Source organism: Prionailurus bengalensis, chromosome D3 (genome assembly GCF_016509475.1).
Source record: "Prionailurus bengalensis isolate Pbe53 chromosome D3, Fcat_Pben_1.1_paternal_pri, whole genome shotgun sequence".
In the NCBI taxonomy this organism is placed as follows: domain Eukaryota; kingdom Metazoa; phylum Chordata; class Mammalia; order Carnivora; family Felidae; genus Prionailurus; species Prionailurus bengalensis.
This window is the reverse complement of record NC_057356.1, coordinates 30,458,269-30,478,568: the sequence shown is the minus strand read 5'-3', so window position 1 is coordinate 30,478,568 and position 20,300 is coordinate 30,458,269. Positions and strand designations below refer to the sequence as shown.

The following is a 20,300-nucleotide window of genomic DNA, read 5'->3' as shown; positions in this document are numbered from 1 at the left end:
TTCCTGCTATGGCTATTGCCAATGTTTGTACATATTACAATTTTTTATAGTACCATAAAACCTATCTATAATTTTAGTTGTAAACACTGATTCATAGCTCTTTCCACATGGAGAAATAAGATTTGCCTAAGGTTTTTCACTTTTTCTATTTATGTATGTATGTATGTATTTTTGATTTGCTTTTTGGAAACAAAGTTAGAGAAAAGAAAAAATAGAGAAAAAAAAGAACTCACTCCCCCCAGCCCGAGAGCCATTTGCAGGTAAATTGCTAATGGGATGCCCGATTCCTGTAGCATTTAAATCCTACAAGTCAGTACATTCCACATAACTACCATACAACCTTCACAGTCAGAACATTAATACACTCGACGCTTGAACAATGGGGTTAAGGGCTCTGACCCCTGCCCCCCACAGTCAAAAAGCCATGAACAACTTTTGAGCCCCAAAGACTTAACCACTGCTACTACCAATAATCTTTTGTATATGATCTGTATCGTACCATATTCTTAAAATAGAGTAAGCTACAGAAAAAAATACCATGAAGAAAACTATAAAGTACATTTCCAGTACTGAAAAAAAATCTGCGTGTAGTCAGTGCACCCATTAAAACTCTTTTGTTCAAGGGTTCAGTATAATTCTATCATTTATTCCTCATAATTCTTTTTAACTTTGCTCACTTATCTGTAGTATACGTAATACCAAGGAAGGTCCTGTCCAGAGCCATGTATTGAATTCAGTTGTGTGTCTTAGTCTTTTTCACTCTAGAACAGGGGGCAGGGGTTGGCGCCGGTGGGGGAGTGGTGGGGGCGGGGGGGCCAGGGGGCGCGGGCTATTTGTGGCAGGGGCGGGGGTTGGCGCGGGGGTGGGGGGCATCAGGGGGGTGCCGAGGGGGGGCGGGGGCGAGGTGTGGCAGGTGCGGGTTGGCAGGGGTGGGGTGTGGCGTGGGGGGGGCGGGGAGGTGGGGGCTAGGTGTGGCAGGGGCGTGGGTGCCCGCGGTTGGGAGGGGGGCGGGGCGATGCGGGGGGGGGGGGGGGCGAGGGGCGTGGCGGGGATGTGGTGTGGGAGGGGCCTTGGGCGGGGGGGGGGGGGGGGGGGGAGGGAAGGGGCCTGGCCCTGGGGCGTCCGTCCCCTGCCCATCTCAGTGTAGGGTGGTGCCTCCTGCAGGTACTCCCCCACCTTCAATTCCCGGTAGGTGGCGCACCCCGCCCCCACCAGGCTGAAAGCCAGCTCCGTGTGCACGTGAACAAAGTTCTAGCTCTCCAACTGCCACAGGGGCAGGGTGGAGAGCGTCGCCTGGGAAGCAGGGGAGGAGCCACAAAGGCAGCAAAGAGTGTAGCACTTCCCTCTTCTTTTTTAATGTATACATTGAGTGCCATCAGTCTTCATGTGAGTGATACTAAAGCAGGACTCTACAAATTCTACTATGGTTTCATTTTCATTCAGTTCAGAATCCTTTCTAATTTTTTTCTCTTTTCATTACTTCTTTGACCCAGGGGATATTTCGATGTGTTCTGTAGTTCGCAAATAGTTGAGTATTTTCCAGAGATGGTTTTGTTCTTCATTTCTGATTTGATTGCTTTGTGGTCAGGGGACACACTTTTATGACTTCAGGCCTCTTGACTTCTTCCTTTTATTAAGATTTATTTCTTGACCCAGATTATAGTCTTTTTTGCTAAGTGTTCCATGGATCCTTGGGAAGAATAGTGGTGGTCAAGTCTACTGTGTCCTTGCTGATGTTGTGCCTACTGAAATATCAGACTATAATTGTGAATTTGCCTATTTCTCTCTTCAGTTCTATCAATTTTTGCTTCAGGTACTTTGAAGCTATTAACAGATCCATGAACATTTAAGATTGCTATTAATTGACCCTTTTATGATTATACAGTGACCTGTTGTTTATTGCTGGTAATAATTTTTTGCTTTGAAACTGTTTTGTCTGGTATTCATATAGCCACTCTAGCTCAGCCTTCTTTGGTCAAGTGTTAGTGTGCTATATCATATTTCTGTCTTTTGAACAAATTTCTGTCTTGACATTTAAAGTGCATTTTGTATAGGTAGCGTATAGCTGAGTCTTCCTTTTTTCTCCATTCTGACACTCTGCGTCTTAGTTGAGGCTTTTAGACCGTTTTCCTTTACTGTGATTATTGATATAGTTGATTTGAATCTGTCATCATGCTGTTTGATTTGCATTTGTCCTATCTGCTCCTTGTTCCTTTTCTCTTCTTTTTCCGGTTTCTTTTAATCGAGTCATTTTTATGATTCAGTTTTATCTATTTCTTATTTATTTATTTATTTATTCACTTATTCACTTATTCCCTTATTTACTTAGGCTTCCTAGCTAGAACTTTTCAGTTTTGCTATTGTGGTGGTTGGTTTGGGTTTTATAGTCTGTGGGTTAAACATCACAGTCTAGCTTCCATTAATGTTATACCACATCGTATATAGTTTAGGAAAATTACAATAGTTTACTTCCATTTCTTCTTTCCTAGACAGATCCTACCTGGGTCGGTGGGATTATAGTTTTCATGAAGTTTAGGAAGATTTGGGCCATTTTTTTTTTTCCTGTCCCTTTCCCCTGCCTCTCTGGGCAATTGTGTATTTCCCCCTTGAAGTTTTCTCCCGGGTTTCCAGTGTTAAACTTCAGTCTTGTGTTTTGTGATGTCTAATGTGTTTATTCCTGTCCATCGTATTGTTCATGTCTAACATAATTTACATCTCTGTAAGTGCTATTTGGTTTTTAAAACAATAGCTTCTATGCCTCTAGTTATCTTTTCATGCTTTGTTTGGAGATATAGTTAAGTTACTTACAAACAGTTGGATCCTTTAGTCTTACTCTTAGGAATTATTGGATGAATCCAGAGTGGTGATCAGCCTAAGGCAAATCATGAGTTTTTCTATCCTAGCTAATGTGAATAGATACTGTCCCTCGTGCTGTGGGAGCACCAGGCAGTGTTTCCTCTATCTTTTCAGATTTTTTCTCCCTTGATGACTTCCTTCCATGTATGCACTGGTTGTTACTCTGCTGAATAGCCAAAGGGGACCCTCTGCAGATGTCCAGGGTTCTTTCTGTGTTCTGCTTTCTCCTCTCCTGGATGCTGACCTGTCATCTCTATGTGCCTTGAATTCACCAGACTCTCAGTTTTGTCACCTCGACTCAAGGAGTCTGGTAGAGTCTATTTAAATCATTTATGTCTCCTGGGTCGTAGCCTGAAAACTCTCTCAAGGCAGTGAGCTTGGGCATGTGTTAGGCTAACGTGTTTTGTTTTCAGGGATCATTGTCCTTCATTGTCTGAAGTTCTGTGTCTTGAAAATCATGTTAAAATTCTAATTTGTCTGTTTTGGTTTTGCCTGCTTCAGGTAGGAAGATCAATCAGTACGTGTTACTCCATGTTGGCCAGAAGCAGGTTACAGTGGAACTTCGGCACACGCTCTAGACCGTCGAGGGTGCTTGTCTTCCTCCTTTGCTTAATTGCCTCCTGCTCATCCTTCATTCCTCAGTAGAGTTATCTCTTCCTCAGGGAAATCTTTCTTTCTTGGGCCCAATCTGGATCAAGTTATGATCACAGAACTCTGTTTTCTAATAGGAACTATCTGAATTTAGACTTATCATTTGAGTTGTCTTTCTCCTTCACCAAACTTTAAGCTAATCGCGAACCAGGGGTCTTCTCAAGTCTATCTGTAGAGCTGAGTATAATGTCTTACATTGAAGGTATATATTTATTCAATGTGTGAATGAGTGAATTGAAGATGCACAGTCCTGTATAAGCAAAAAGTACTCATATATTTTATTTCTGTTTCTGTTTCTTCTCTGATGCAGATTCTGGTGACTTCTTAAAAATCCAGGATATACTTGTTTCCTATGAAAGATTAAGGAAACGTAACAAAAATCACTATAAACTACTTATGGGAAAAATTTAAAAAATGGAAAAAACGGTTAGTGCACTACAAAACAAGCTACGAGAAGCCAACGGCGTGATATCACAGTTAGAGCATCAAAAAGTGGAATGGGAACATGAAGTATGCAGTTTGAGGTATAGCGTCTCGGTTTTAAAGAAATATTTGAACTCTTTACTTTTATACTACAGATGTGTAGGGGCAGTTTTGTAACTGCACTCTTACCTTATAGGATTTTCCAGGAAAGGAAACTTCTTTAGTGTTGTGAAGTGTGAGATTCTTGGCAATAACACAGCACGTTCTTAACAATGAATACTTCTAATAATTTAATGTCTATTCCAAATCACAATTTTAATGGCCATGTAAAAGTCCACCATAGCCCAAGACACATCATTATTTAACAGATTGAATTCTGCTTGTTTTTCATCTTTCTGTATTTTAATTAGTGCTGTCAAGAGTGTCTTTTATATAAATCTGTTTCTACATTTCTGGTTACTTGGAATAAGTTCTTCAATATAATATAATTTGGTTAAAGTATAAAAATTTTGAAAAAGGTATTTGATCCATATTTTTAAATTGTCCTCAGGAAAGTTTATATTAATTTCTGTCCCTACCAACAGGGTATAAAATGGTCATTTTTCTCAAGACAGTAAAATTCCCCCAAATTGATTCCATTTGATTCTTAACATGCAGGGGTTAAAAGGTAAAGTGGGGGTGCCTGGGTGGCTCAGTTGGTTAAGCATCTGGCTTCGGCTTAGGTGATGATCTCGTGAGTTTGAGCCCAGCTTTGGGTGAGCTCAAGCCCTGCTTTGGGTGAGCACGAGCCCCACTTCGGGTGAGCCCCTCTTCTCTCTCTCTCTGTCTCTCCCTCTCTCTCTGCCCCTCGTGGGATTCTGTCTCTCTTTCTCTCTCTCTGCCCTCGTTCACTTGTGTCATCTCTCTCTCAATAAAAAATTTAAACAAAGGAAAATGGGGGTGCCTGGGTGGCTCAGTCATTCAAGCGTCTGACTTTGGCTCAGGTCATGATCTCAGGGTTCGTGAGTTCGAGCCCCGCATTGAGCTCTCTGCTGTCAGTGCAGAGCCCACTTCGGATTTTCTGTCTCCCTCTCTCTCTCTGTCCCTCCTTTGTTTGCATGGGTTCTCCCTTTCTCTCTCAAAAATGAATAAACATTTTTAAAAAATGTAATAGGCAAAGTGATTACTGATAAGTTTTTACAACATCTCTGTCATAGGTAGATAAAATTAATTCAAAAGTGTATGCTGAAAGCTCATATCACTCTCTATTGTTTACTTAATTGATATGTATCCTGTGTTGTTCTAGAAGGGATTTTTAAGTGATTGATAAAGTAGGTAATCATCAACAAGGTAAGTTGCAAGTGTTGTGGAAGAAGAAACAAAAAGTATAGGGCAACAGATATTAGACTTGCTAGTCTAGTCTTGGATGACAGTAATCTGCACGTGTGTGTTGTGTAAACAACATCCGCAGATGCTCTCTTACACTGCACATCATTTTTGAGGGTACCTGTAATGTTTCGTCAAGTGGAAATTTGTATTTCCAGTGAATTGATAAACTTGTTTCTAAACAGCAACTTCTCTTTTTAATGAGTAACTGAATTATCTGTCCTGTGGAGGAATAATTATACCTGTGGGAAAAGGGGTAATTTTCAACTCTCACTTTCTTGAATAATTTCAAACTTCTTTCCTACAACATCTACCAGAGTTATTACTGACTAAAAGTAACTAAGTTGCATAACGCTTTGTCCTTGCTTCTTTTCAATGGTATATATGTTTTGGAAGAGATTGAAGTGACAAATTAAAAACATGAGCCCTAGAAAGGAAAAAAAAAACTTGAGAACATAGAAATTTCATTTGGACGGTAAGCCAACATATGTGGAACCAGATCATAAGAGGAACTTTTTATTTCTAACAAAACAAATTTTAAAATAAGCACATTTAATTGCAGATTTACTTTAAAACAAGAGGAAGAAACAAGAAAAAATGCTGATCTGTTATATGAAAAAATTAGGGAGAAGTTAAGAAGAACAGAAGACCAATATAAGAAAGAAGTTGAAGCAAAACAAGAATTTGAACTCGCTCTTAGAACACTAAACATGGAATTGAAGGCCACAAAAGATCATTTGAATCAGGTAAATTACTTTCTGATAAAAAATTGTATATTTCCATCAATATTATATAATGTATTATACATATATTCTATGGTATCCCTTTGATTCAATATACATTATTTAGGTTTAAAATAAATTAAAACATGGGATCATGTTCCTTGGAACATTTGTTTAAAGTTTTCCTCTTCAGCTTTGGACTTTTTTTTTTTTTTTTAACGGTATGAGACCAAAATCATTATGAAATGTATCTCCAGGTTGTAGAAAAGCGCAGTGACAGTGGCAACTTTCTCCAGAACAGAAGGCCAGAGTATTACAAGATGGAAGTCTAAACAATCACTTTTACAAGCAAAAGGTGCTAGAAATGGCTCATAAGAAAATGAATTCTGAAATATTTTCTTTAGTCATTTTGAAGTACATGTGTGTATGTATTTGTATACATTCTATCTTTTAATTATTATTACTTTTTCTCCATGTATGTATATATAAATTTAAAAAACCCAACACTGGGGGCGCCTGGGTGGCGCAGTCGGTTAAGCGTCCGACTTCAGCCAGGTCACGATCTCGCGCTCTGGGAGTTCGAGCCCCGCGTCAGGCTCTGGGTTGATGGCTCAGAGCCTGGAGCCTGTTTCCGATTCTGTGTGTCCCTCTCTCTCTGCCCCTCCCCCGTTCATGCTCTGTCTCTCTCTGTCCCAAAAATAAATAAACGTTGAAAAAAAAATTTTTTAAAAACCCAACACTGTACATCATGGAAACTATAGAGGATTTTAAAAGCACATATATTTTGGGGGAGGGGCATGGGGGACGGTGGCATTTTTGTTTCATCGCATAAAATAATATTCTTGATTAAATGCATTTGTCTGCAACAGCTAGTGACATTCGTAATTGTCCTCATCCAAAGGAGAGGCTTTTATTACTTTCTGTAGGAATCGATGAGCTTTCCCTAATCTCAAAACTATTGCTACTAGCAACATGAGTTTTGGTCTTGAACAGTTACTTCACTGCCTTGATATATTAATAGATTAGTTGAACACTTCTGCTAATGGACAGGAGGACGAGTATAGCCAGTTCCCAGATCATATTTTCGGTATCAAGTCTCCTACTTTTGAGAAAAGTAACAGTTTGCTTCAAGTAGCATCCTCTTTCATTACAAAGAACTTTTGAAAACAATGGTATGCTATGGTATATACTTAATGACAATTTATTGATAGGTATTTTATTCCTAATAAAACAGGGGAGTGTATTTCCCCTCTTTTATATTTAATACTATTTTCAACATGAAGAGGAAATACAAGTTATTGATTGCAGCAGTAAATAATTTCATGATTTTCTAAGAGATGTATACATTTCACCTTATTTCCTATCAGTAGTTTGAAATCCAAGACTTCTTTCATATTTGTGTGTTTACACTAGAGAAGTAGCAGTGGTTGGTGCAAGATCACTAGTTGTGGAGTGAGAAGACCTGGGGAGAGTCCTGCAGCTCACCGTTTTAATCTCTCCATTCTAGAATTGTGGTAACCCCATGAGTTCATTGATGTATGGAGAAGTGTTTCTATTATAGTACAGTGCCTAGATTTCTCAGTTATCAATAGATCTATTCTTATATCTGACTATAGAAATGTTAGCAAAGTAGATATCTATGAAATATTCTCAGGAAAAAAGAATTTTAGGAAATTTAATCTGTCCAAGTAGATGCAGAGCTAACGATTTCTACTGTGGGGTAGCTGTGTTTTTGATATCTACTGTAAACTCAATTTTTAAGTGTAGTCAGAGGTATTAATCTTTCATTTCAGGCCTTCTGGTTTGTCGTAAATCAGAGAAAGGCTTTTCCAATTCTGAGATTCTGAAAACTTCTCACGAATTCTTTTTTACTTTCATGCCTTCATTATCTTCAGTTAAAGTTCTCAACTTTTGGGAAATTATGCTTGTATAAAATTTGAGATTTGGAGCCAACTTCATTTTTTTCCAGTTGGATATTCACTTACTGTAATCTTCTTTCTTTCTTTCCTTCTTTCTTTCTCTTTCTTTCTTTCTTTCATGTTTCTTTATTCATTAGAGAGAGAGAGAACGCAAACAGGGGAGGGGCAGGGAGAGGGAGAGCGAGAATCCTGAGCAGGCTCCTGACTGTCAGCACAGAGCCTGATGTGGAGCTTGAACCCACAGAATGTGAGATCATTCCCTGAGCCAAAATCAAGAGTCAGACACTTAACCAACTGAGCCACCTGGTGCCTCCTGTAAACTTTTCATTGTTTAAACATAGATTATACTTCAATTTCAAAGAAAAGCATGATAATGTCATTTTATTGAATGCGATCTGAAAATGTCCTTTGTTTTACTTAGCTTTCTGATAGTCGTGAGAAAATACAAGATCTGTTGCATAAAAACCACATGTTGCAGGATGAAATCGCCATGCTAAGACTGGAAAGAGACACCATAAAAAATCAGAACCAGAGAAAGGAAACGAAATATTGTGAAGACATTGAAAGTGTAAAGGAAAAGAATGACAATCTTCAAAAGACCATAAAGCAGAATGAGGAAACATTATCAAAAACAATATTTCAATATAGTGGACAGCTTAATGTTCTGACTGCTGAGATCACGATGCTAAAGTCTAAACTGGAGAATGAAAAACAAAAGAAAGAGAGCCTGGAAGCAGAAGTTGAATCATACCGTGCTAGACTGGCTACTGCTGTACACGATCATGATCAGAGTCAGACATCAAGAAGAGACCTAGAACTTGCTTTCCAGAGAGCAAGAGATGAATGGTCACTTACAGGACCAGATGAATTTTGATGTGTCTAAACTACAAGATAACAATGAAGTTCTTTCTCGGCAACTTTCTCAAGATGAAAGTAAATTCAATGCCCTGGAAATTGAGCTCCATCACACAAAAGATGCTCTCAGAGAAAAGACTTTAGTTTTAGAATGTGTACAAAGGGACCTAAGCCAAACACAATGCCAGAAGATGGAAATTGAACACATGTATCAGAAGGAACAAAGTAAAGTGAATAACTACATTGCAAAGCAGGAATCCTTCGAGGAAAGGTTATCTCAACTACAAAGTGAAAATATGTTGCTTAGACAGCAACTAGATGATGCTCACAACAAAGCTGGCAGTAAAGAAAAGCTAGTGATTAATATCCAAGACCAGTTTCAGAATATCCAAATAAACCTTAAAGCTAAACGTGAAAAACAAGGTCTTATGCTGGGAGAAAGAAATAAAGAGTTAATCGATGAATGTAAACATTTAAAAGAAAGAATGTATCAGTATAAAAATGAGAAAGCAAAATTAGAAGTAAGTATCCAGAGAGATAAAAATTTTTCAGATTTCCAGAAAGAAAACTCAAGTAATATTTGATTATGGCTGACTTGTGACTCTAGTTGAATATTAAAAAAAAAAAACAACAAAAAAACCCAAAAAGACTATAAATCAACAAAAAGCATAACTCGTATGCAGCAAATAAAAATTAGACCTGAGAGGTGTTTTGATTTGAGTACAGATACTATGTCATCTATGAAACTTCAACAGGTTAAGTTATAAACTGTTACTAGATGATAGTCTTATACTGCTATAATATATATATATTTTTTTAACTTTGTTTTGAGAGAGAGTGTCAGAGAGAGAACATGAGCTGGGGAGGGGCAGAGAGAGAATGCCAAGGAGGCTCTGCACTGCCAGCGTGGAGCCCGACACAGGACTCTCAAAGTCAGGAGCTGTGAGATTCATGACCTGAGCCGAAATCAAGAGTTGCTTGCTTAACCGAGAAAGCCACCCAGGCACCCCTACAATAATAATTGTAATCTTTGCCACCGCATTTTATTACTGGGGTGAGCTGGTAAATGAAAATGCTCAAAGGTAAAATGAGTATTTTGAAACTCAGATTCATTTAATTGAGTTAACTGGACAGTCACTTCAGATTTCCCAGATGAAATGAAGTATAGGTGCTCTATCTGGTAGTACTTTTCCTTTGGTAGCTTCTTATGCATTTTAAGTTGGTATGATTTCATTTTTATTGACATAAATTTTCAGTCTCAAATCATGTGTTCCTACAAACTCTTAATTCTTTAAATGTATCTACTTTTCACTAAATCATAATTTGGGACAACTGTGGTGAGTTTTAAGCAAAGCCATCTTTGAAGAATCTTCCCACTGCTATTTATAACTTATTTAAATATTGTTACAAATAATTTGCTCATTTCGAAGCTCAGTTACTATCATGTGGGCATAGGTTTGTCCAGTACAAAGAGAATTGTATCTCTCTGTGATTTATTAATTTGGCATTGGATCTCCATTTTCAGACCAAGGAGGGGTTGCAGGATTCCTGTTTCAGCAGGAATGGAGTGAGTAGGGGAGAGAGCTGTAGGAGCTGAGGTCAGGGAGGTTGGTGGAAGCAGGGGCCATTGGAATGACTTTACTTTGGTTCTGAGATACGACTCTATTAGAAGGATAAGAGGAGAGGATTGGATATGTGAGGAATTCTGACGTAACTTAAGCTTGCATTAAAAAAAAGAGAGAAAACCTTTCATAATATAGAATTTACGACTGCTGTGCCCACTATGTCCCCATTTCTTTTTGAGACTTCTGTAGGTTATGAAGCTTTGCAAATTCACCAGTGGAGAATGGATAGTGAGGCTGAATTCATTATCTAAGTGACATCATCCTGACTAGGCAGGGAGAGAACACCTTTTGTTCTTTAACTGAATTCAGGGAACAGGAATGTGTATGTGTTGCTAAAAGAAGGTGAATTGGGGCGCCTGGGTGGCTTGGTCGCTAGGCGTCCGACTTCGGCTCAGGTCATGATCTCACGGTCCGTGAGTTCGAGCCCCACGTCGGGCTCTGTGCTGACGGCTCAGAGCCTGGAGCCTGTTTCAGATTCTGTGTCTCCCTCTCTCTCTCTGCCCCTCCCCTGTTCATGCTCTGTCTCTCTCTGTCTCAAGAATAAATAAACGTTAAAAAAAAAGAAGGTGAATTGATGTACGTGGTGATATTTCTCAAAGTACGCATGTTAGAGTTGTCTATTAACATAATTTAATAATAAGATGATTTGGAAAATCAGTAACAGAAATGTCTTATTAGGTAGTGGTGAGAGAACTTCAACAAAAACTGGCTGATACTCTGAAGAAACAGTCTATGTCACACGCTTCCCCGGAGGTTATATCACATCTTTGTCTGGAAGATGAGACACGGGATCTCAAGAAGAAATTAGGTCGAATCAGAAGTCAAGTATGTAGTAAATGTAACCTGTCAACAGTTAACATAGCTGGTTAAATAATATAAGGTGTTTCAGGATACGAACTTCCATGGGCCGCTTTCTTTTGTATTTTCATTATAATTAATTGATTATGATTTTAGTATCTTTACAATACATTTATTTCGTAAACTCTGACTTTCATTCTACTATTTGCGTTATACGTTTTTTTTCTTGTAATAGTTAGGAAAGTTGAGGCTTTTGTCTCCTTCCTCACAGAAATTGAGAGACTTTTTTCTTTCTTTCCTTAATGTAAAACTTTTTTTACAGTTGATTTATTTATTTTGAGAGAGAAAGAGCGAGAGAGAGAATGTGTGCATGCATGTTAACAGGGGAGGGGCAGAGAGAGGAGAGAGAGAGAATCCCAAGCAGCCTCCATGCTGTCAGTGTAGAGCCAACGTGGGCTCAGTCTCATGAACCGTGAGATCATGACCTGAGCTGAAAGCAAGAATTGGACGCTTAACTGACGTAGCCACCCAGGTGCCCCAAGAGACTTTTGTCCCCTCCTAAACAATGTTTTTTAATGATATCTCTATTACCATGATGAGGCAAGCTGGACAAAATCAGAAGATAATGTTTAATGGAATGTTTCAGATAATTGTCTTAGTTCTCATCTTCACTTTTGGGAAGAATCTGTACTGATTTCAGGATGACTTGTACAGAAAGATCACTTAACAAACCACTTGAACTTAGGCATTTCCTTCATTTTCTTTGCCTTTTAGACATGTTGTCAAAGCACATGATCTGAAATATTCAGATCATGTATAGTATGTACGCCCAAAAGCGAGAATTAAGAACATTATCTGTGTCCTGCCATTGGTTTTTTTTAAAGCCTTTTTGAGGTACAATACACATACCATAAAAGTCACCCATTTGCCACGCACAGTTCACTGTCTCTGTGTACACTCGTGCAACCATCACTGCCATCAAGTAGAACGCTTTCCTCTCCCTGAAAGGAAACCCTTACCCGTTGCCCCCAGCCTCAGGCAACCACCAGTCTACTACTTGGTCTCTCACTGGAGTTGCCTCTTGTGAATATTTCATATAAATGGAGTCACACAATGTGTGATCCCTTGGGACTAGCTAGCTTCACTTAATGTTTTCCGGGTTCATCTGTGTTGGTTACAGCTTATATCAGCGCTTCATTTCTTTTTATTGTCAAACAGTACTCCATTGTGGGCTAAGGCCCTTGTTCATTCATCAGTTGATGGACCTTTGGGTTGTGTCCACTTTTTGCCTGTTAATACTGCTGCTTATGAACATTCACGTAGTTCTTGTGTGGACACCTGTTTTTAATGTCTCTGCCATCAGATTTTATCCTCTGAGTTAATTGGGTTGATTTCACCATCTCTCCGCCGTTACTCATGCTGTCTTTTTAGTTTCTGTTCCTCTTGAGTAAACCTATGTTATTCAGACTTGTCTCACAGTCTCCTTTCCTATGAACTTTCTCTGACTGTTGTAACTCCCATTAGCCTTAACTCTCTTGACACTTGTCATCTAGCCTGCGCAGAACAATTTAGTCCTTTATTTGACGTTTTTATTTTTTTCATGACAGGAAATTTTGTCTTTCTAAGTATAAATTTAAGGGATAACAATATTTGATACGTGTGGTACTTACCCTTGTATAAATTGAAAATATTTTAACTTAACAGTTTTTCCGATAAAATTAAGTACTTTACACCGTATCAATAAATTCTTCTTGGAAACATTGGTATAACAAAGCTTTTATTCTAAATGTATGCTAAGAAATTACATACAAAATTGAGGGGTGCCTAGGTGGCTCAAGTCTGATCAGCGTCTGACTTCGGCTCAGGTCATGATCTCCACGTTCTTGAGACTGAGCCCTGCATCGGAGTCTCTGCTGTCAGCAGAGCCTGCTTTGGATCCCTTGTGTCCCTCACGTTCTGTGCCACTCAGATTTGTGCTCTCTATCAAAAAATAAGCATTAAAAAAAATGTGTGTGTATATATATATATATACACACATGTATATATGTATATATGTATATATACATGTATATACATATATATGTGTGTATATATATATACACACGCCCATGTATATATATGTATATACATGTATATACATATATACATATATATACACACACACACACACACACGTATATATGTAAAACTATTAATGAGAGCACTTAATCTAATAGAGGAGAAATGTTCAATCAAATGTTTGGGTATTTTTCCCTCTCACTATGAAAAAACACTCTAAATTTGTCTTTCTTCCTTACACAGCCAGAACTAGGATTTATAGATTTATAGATTTATAGATTTATAGATTTATAGATTTATAGATTTATAGTACTTTACCAACTGCAAAGCTCTGGGGACAGCTTTTCTGATATGCTTTTACCACAAAGCCTTAATCTCTTCATCAGAGTACCTGCTAAAGCAGCCTAACGTAAACAGTATGGACATGAAATGATTGAGGAACTTTGGTTTAGCAAGACTCCATTATTTCCATGTCAGTGGCTTTCCCTTGCCTCTGATGGTCACGTAAAGCATCTATTACTCAATCTAGGAGGTGCTATTTGTAGTGTAGTCCGTGAGCATTGTCCGCTGAGTAGTATAGAGAGGAAGTAAGTTAAAAGTATCATAAGTGGGAAAAAAGTACTGTTGGCTAGCAGCATTGGCAAAGTTGTTTGAAGTACTGAGGAGAGATTCTGGGCCTCATGCTCCCCATTTGCTGCCACTTGCGGTGAAGTGAAGAATAACTTCAATATAATATGTATGGGGACCACTTGTATTGGCAGGCCACCTGCCTAAACTATCACATTGTATTGGAATGCAAAATACAGCAACAGTAATCATGCTGAATGCAGACACTTAGAGCTGACTATGTGCCGCATACCCTTCTAAGTTGTTCATGTATTATTTCCTAATTTAATCTTCCCAACATCCCAGTGAGGTAGATACTATTATTATTTATTTGGAGATCACTGTTTTAAGGTTCTTTGTTTTGAGAGAGAGGTTGTGGGGTAGGTCTGTTAGGGAGAGAGGGAGAGGGAGAGAGAGAGAACCCCAAGCAGGCTCCTCGCTGTCCACGCAGAGCCTGATGTGGGGCTCAATCGCATGACCCTGAGATCATGTCCGGAGCCGAAATCAAGAGCCAGACGCTGAACCGACTGAGCCACCCACGTGCCCCAGTAGGTGCTGTTATTACCCTCATTTTACAGATGCAAAGAATGAGACACAGGAGTTTTAGGTAGTTTGCTCAAGGTCATACAGCGCATCACCAGCAGAATTGGGAATTTAGATCCAGGCATGCTGGCTCCTACTAAGATACTGCTTCTCAAACTGTTCCATGAAATATCTTGTTGTCACTGAAAACAGCATCTTCAGTTTTATAATCACGAGAATGGCAATGTCATTCACCTATGTGAATATTTGAAATCATAGTTGATGCGGTGCTTGGAGTATGAAAACAGAAACGTTTACCATAAGGTAATTTCCTATATTCCCTCTACTTGACCGATAGATACATTTGTATGTTTATCTGATCATATATAATTTAAAAACATTAAAGACGTTATGTTTTTATAGTAGAGTACGGTTGGTAAACTCTTCTGTAAGAGTATTGAAACATTTTCGGCTTTTAGGCCGTAGTCTCTGTTGTAGCAGCTCAGCTTTGCTGTTATGACCTAAAAGTAGCCATCGATCAGCATGTAGAGGAGAGTGTGGCTGGGTCCAATAAGATTCTGGTTACAGGGGCACTTGGGCAGCTTATTTGGTTGAGCGACCTGACTCCTAATTTCCACTCAGGTCATGATCCCAAACCCCACATCGTGAGACCGGTCATGAGACCGAACCCCTCATCAGTCTTCGCCCTGAGGTTGCAGCCTGTTTACGATTTTCTCTGTCTCTCCCTCTGCCTCTCTTCCCCACTTGTCACGCTGTCTCTCTCTCTCTCTCTCTCTAACTCTCTAACTCTCAAATAAAAAAAAACATTTAGTTACAAAAACAAGTGATGGTGTTATACGAGATTCTCAGTAGTTAAAATTATTATTTTTTCTTTATTTTAGTTGCAAGAAGAACAAGATCGATATGCAGAGACCATAAGATATGCTGAGAAGATGAAAGATCATATGAAAAAGTATAATTTAAACCTCATAGAAAATAGCTTGATTATTTATAAGGCAGATAAGCAGTGTAGTAAGAGAAATGTACTAGTTATGCCAGTATATCATTGTTAAAAGCTGGATACAAATTCCAGAGTTGAGCTATTTTGAAATGCAAAATTGTGTCATATTATGTCTCAATGCTGCACCTTATCCACAAAACACAACGAGAAAAATGGCACAATTGCAAAACTTCCTCTTGATACACTTTTCAGAATTTCTGTAATACCCTCATTTGTTCAGATATTATATGGTATTCTTTTACATTGATGTGTGAGAATAATTATCTTAAGATCTGCATTTTAGGCTAGAAGTTCAAAATGCCAGACAGGAAAAAACCATCAAACAGCAAGTGGCCCATATTCAAGACCTTCAGAGCAACTTGTTAAAGACAAGTTTGGTAAGTCAGTCTCTTAATGTCTGTCCTTCTGAAAAGGAATCCTTATTTCACTAGTGGTACATAAGAATGTTTTGGATCATATGAAAAATCTCAGAGATTAGAATAGTAGGTTCATATTGTTCCTACTTACTACGAGTGATGTAATTCTTCTATGTAGATGAAGTGGATTGAATTCATAAAGTAATGATGTTTGTAGTGAGATTTTAATAAAAACGTGAGAGTCTAAGACAAGCAACATTTTATATATACCACCGTGAGCGTTTGGTTTAGTCCACCTTTTGGCTATTGTGAATAATGCTGCTGGGAACGTTGGCATACAGATGTGTGAGTCCCTGCTAATATTTTTCAGCGTGTTTCAAAGTTCCCCAAACTTTGAGTGATCATTTGATTTTGAGTTCTGACTTTCTCCTGTAATCTCAACCCTTCAGTGAGAGTTTGAGAACGGGTTGTTTTAATGATGATTTCTTGTAATTTGTAGTTACAAATTTGCAATTTATTGTCTTCATCAAGACAATGACTAGCAGGTCGTTATGCAAACGTCCTTCTCAAAGGAATGGACTTTTCTCCTTGTTGGATTTTGTAAAGGAAAAGAAATGCCAGTGAAAAACTAGAAATGGCTGCTCAGTCAGGGCCTTACCTAGTAACATAGTGCTCCTACCATTGCAAGTTCAGAAACTCATTTTTTTTTCCATCCGCTTGTGTGAATCAGCCTTTCAGAGATTTCACAATTCAATCTCAGAAAAGACTAATGTGCCCTTCAGGATTCTAATTTATCGATATGTAGTGAAACTCCAACTGTTTTCCAAGCAGAACAGTTAATGTCATCCCACTCTCACCCTCCTTTGTAGGATTCCCGTTGTAAATCCTAAGTGGGAGCAATGAGGTAGATACACTGACCAACTCGTTTCTGTCATTAAAGCAGAAATAAATGATAGACAAACAAAAAAAAACATAAAAGTAGAACAGATGAATGAAAACTGGAGCTGGTTCTTTGTAAGAATTAATAGAACTGGTAAGGCTTTAGCCAGAGTTATCAACAAGAAAATAGAAAATACCAAAATAAGTAAAACCACAAATGTGACCGTAGAAATAAGAACCAACACCACAGAAATAGAATCATTTATGAGAGCATATTGTGAAAAACTGTATGCAAACAAATTGGACAACTTAGAAGAAATGAATAAATTGCTTGTAAACATATAACTTACCAAACTGAAACCAGAGGAAATAGAATACTTGAAAAAAATCAATAACCAACAAAGAAACTGAATCAGGAATGACAAAACTCTCAACAAACACAAATCTAGGACCAGATGGCTTCAGATGTAAATTCTAACATGTAAAGAAGAGCTAATGCCGAAAGAAAGAAAGAAAGAAAGAAAGAAAGAGGGAGGGAGGGAGGAAGGAAGGAAGAAAGGAACAGATTAATACCTGTCCTTTTCAAATTGTTCCAGAAAAACATAAAAGGAAGGGATCTTCCAAATTCATTCTGTGATGCCAGCATTACCCTGATACCAAAACCAGGTAAAGACACCACAAAGAGAATTACAGGCCAGCATGTCTGATGAACGTGCAAAAATCTTCAACAAAATAAGCAAACTGAATCCACCAATACATTAAAAAATCATTTACCAGGGGCAGCTGGGTGGCTTAGTCAGGTAAGCATCCAACTTCAGCTCAGGTTACGATCTCATGGTTCGTCGATTCGAGCCCAGTGTCAGGCTCTGTTGACAGCTTGGACCCTGGAGCCTATTTCAGATTCTGTGTTTCCCTCTGTGTCCCTCCCCCACTTGCGCTCTTTCTCAAAAATAAATAAACCTTAAAAAAAATCATTGACTATAACCCAATGGGATTTATCCCTGGTTTGCAGGGGTGGTTCAATATTTGCAAAGCAATGAATGTGACACCTCGTATTAATTTTCAAAAAAGCATAAAATCATATCATTGCAATAGATGCAGAAAAACAATTTGACAAACTATAAGATCCATGCATGATACAAACCTTCAACAAAGTAGGCTTAGAGGAACCATACGTCAACATAAGGTCATATATGAAAAATGAACAGCTAATATGATCCTAACTGGGGAAAAACGGAGAGAAAAACTTCTTAGATCTTGCTTCTAGTTATCTGCTTCTTCTCATTAGCCCTGTTGGTTGTTAATAAATTAATCTTAACATTTATTACATCCTACTTTAATGGAGACCAATTTCTCCTATACAAGTTTATGTGTCTTATCTCTTTTCTTTCATCCACTTTCCAATTTATCATTTTTGTGTTTTCTTAACAAACTCCCCAAAGTTTAGATTTCTTTTGTTCACAAATCTGTTAGGAAAAGTGCGACCAGGACAGCTAGTCTCTGCCCCGCTCAGCTTCAGGTGGGGCAACTGAAAGGTTTGGGGCTGGATCCATTTGAAGATTTGTTCACTAACGTCTGGTTGTTGATGCTGGCTGTTGCCTGGGACTTCAGTTCAGGAGGCAGCAGGAAACATTTAAACTGACACACCTAGACCCTCTTTGTGGCCTAGGCTTCCTCACTATATGGGGAGCTAGATTCCAAGTAAGCAGCCTGAGATACAGAGCAAGGCAGAACCTGTATCGCCTTTTGTCACCTGGGCTTGGAATACACACAGGATCATAGTCACATATTCTGTTCATTAGGAGCAAGTCACTAAGGTTGTTCCATGGCCTTTAAGTCTATATATCTGTTATTATTTGTGGCAATAATCTTCCTTCACTGGTGCCATCCCTATGGAACTGTCAACCTGCACAAGTCTCAGATAAGGTGTGCTTTATCAAATTGTTGTTTCTGCTAGAAGACCCAAAAAGACCCAAAAAGCCAAAGTCGTCTTAGTAATGCTTGGTTAAGTAATTAGAGGTCATATAGCTGTCACTTGACAGGTAGCAGGCTTCAATCTTCACTCATTGACTTTGTCATTGCTCTTGCCCTTGGGTAAAACTTCAAATTCCTTAGCATGGAATGAAAACACCCAAATCAGTTTGCTTCTTGCCAGATTATTCAGCCTTGTCTCTCACTATTTGCCCTACTCTGCTGCTTTGCTCTAGCACCTTCTCAAACTAAACTACTCATAATTGCACAAGTGTTCTTCCTCACATCTAGCTCTTTCTATGTGCTTCTTCCCTCTACTTAGCATACTATTTTCTTGTCCTTCAGGTGTCAGCTTACATATCACCTTCACCAAAAAGCAGACAATATTGATGCAAAACTGGGATGTCCCTTCTGTATGTTCCAGTAGTGCTGTGTTTTATACCTGTCACTTACATCTGTATATCAAGGAAGGTCCTGTTCAGAAATGTTTGGAAATGCCTGTTTGATTTTTCAGTTTATCGTTTATGACTGTTCAGGGTGGACTGTGTCCCCATCTTGTAATTTCACCTTGTAATGAAAAAAAACAGAAACTCTGATATTTATCCACAATAGCAATTCATTCAGTGTGCAACCCTGAGCAAAATATATTGAATACTAATCTTGGGTTTCATATTGCAGTTGTACGTAGTTATTTTTCATTTTCCTTAACACCTTTTCATAAAGGCCCCAACTTTCTCTTTCTCTTTTTTTCTTTTCTTTTCTTTTCTTTTCTTTTTTTTTTAAGGACTTGTAGTGAAAAGTATTTTGGAGAAAGAAGATAATTCTTTCTTTTCCTTTTCAGCTGCTACCAAATTTGAATGAGGATCCTGTAGAACTCCTTTAGTATCTACTGATGATTCAATTCTAAATCAAGATCCAGTATGGAAAGTGTCACGAGAATGTGTACAGATTTTGAACAAAAATTATATGATTTGAAAAATAAATAGAAAAAAATTTGCCGGATGCTTACAAAACATTGTCATTGTTTCCCAATTGAACACACTATATGGCAAAATCTTGATTAAAGGAAAATGTTTTGTATCATATGTGTGTAATGAAAATCTGTATAATATTTTAAACTATGTTTCTTGGCATCTCATTAACTTTTAAGCACATTTTGTACGTGGAAACCAGCACTAGAGGGTTTGACATACATCAGACTGTTCCACAGCCAAGTTGTTATGAGTACTTCAGTAGTGTTCATAGATAGCTTTTTTGCATTTTCCAATTTTTATCACTATATGTGGGCCTAAAGATTTAGATGTTAGTTTGATGTATTCCTGCTATGGCTATTGCCAATGTTTGTACATATTACAATTTTTTATAGTGCCATAAAACCTATCTATAATTTTAATTGTAAACACTGATTCATAGCTCTTTCCACATGGAGAAATAAGATTTGCCTAAGGCTTTTCACTTTTTCTATTTATGTATGTATGTATGTATTTTTGATTTGCTTTTTGGAAACAAAGTTAGAGAAAAGAAAAAATAGAGAAAAAAAAGAACTCACTCCCCCAGCCCGAGAGCCATTTGCAGGTAAATTGCTAATGGGATGCCCGATTCCTGTAGCATTTAAATCCTACAAGTCAGGGGCGCCTGGGTGGCGCAGTCGGTTAAGCGTCCGACTTCAGCCA

The 20,300-nt window shown here is 38.3% G+C and overlaps 1 long non-coding RNA gene across 3 annotated transcripts; it reads left to right on the top strand.

Annotated features, from left to right (window-relative positions):
* The first annotated feature begins 1,154 nt into the window (after window positions 1-1,154).
* Window positions 1,155-20,082, top strand: LOC122470535. 3 transcript variants are annotated; one of them, XR_006293929.1, is made up of 6 exons: window positions 1,155-1,386; window positions 3,818-3,933; window positions 5,858-6,041; window positions 11,095-11,241; window positions 15,705-15,798; window positions 19,469-20,082. It is a non-coding gene; the product is annotated as an uncharacterized LOC122470535 (long non-coding RNA). The 3 variants fall into 3 exon arrangements; XR_006293928.1 differs by having other exon boundaries at window positions 3,818-4,031; XR_006293930.1 differs by having other exon boundaries at window positions 3,818-4,031; window positions 15,303-15,798.
* Window positions 20,083-20,300: the final 218 nt, after the last annotated feature.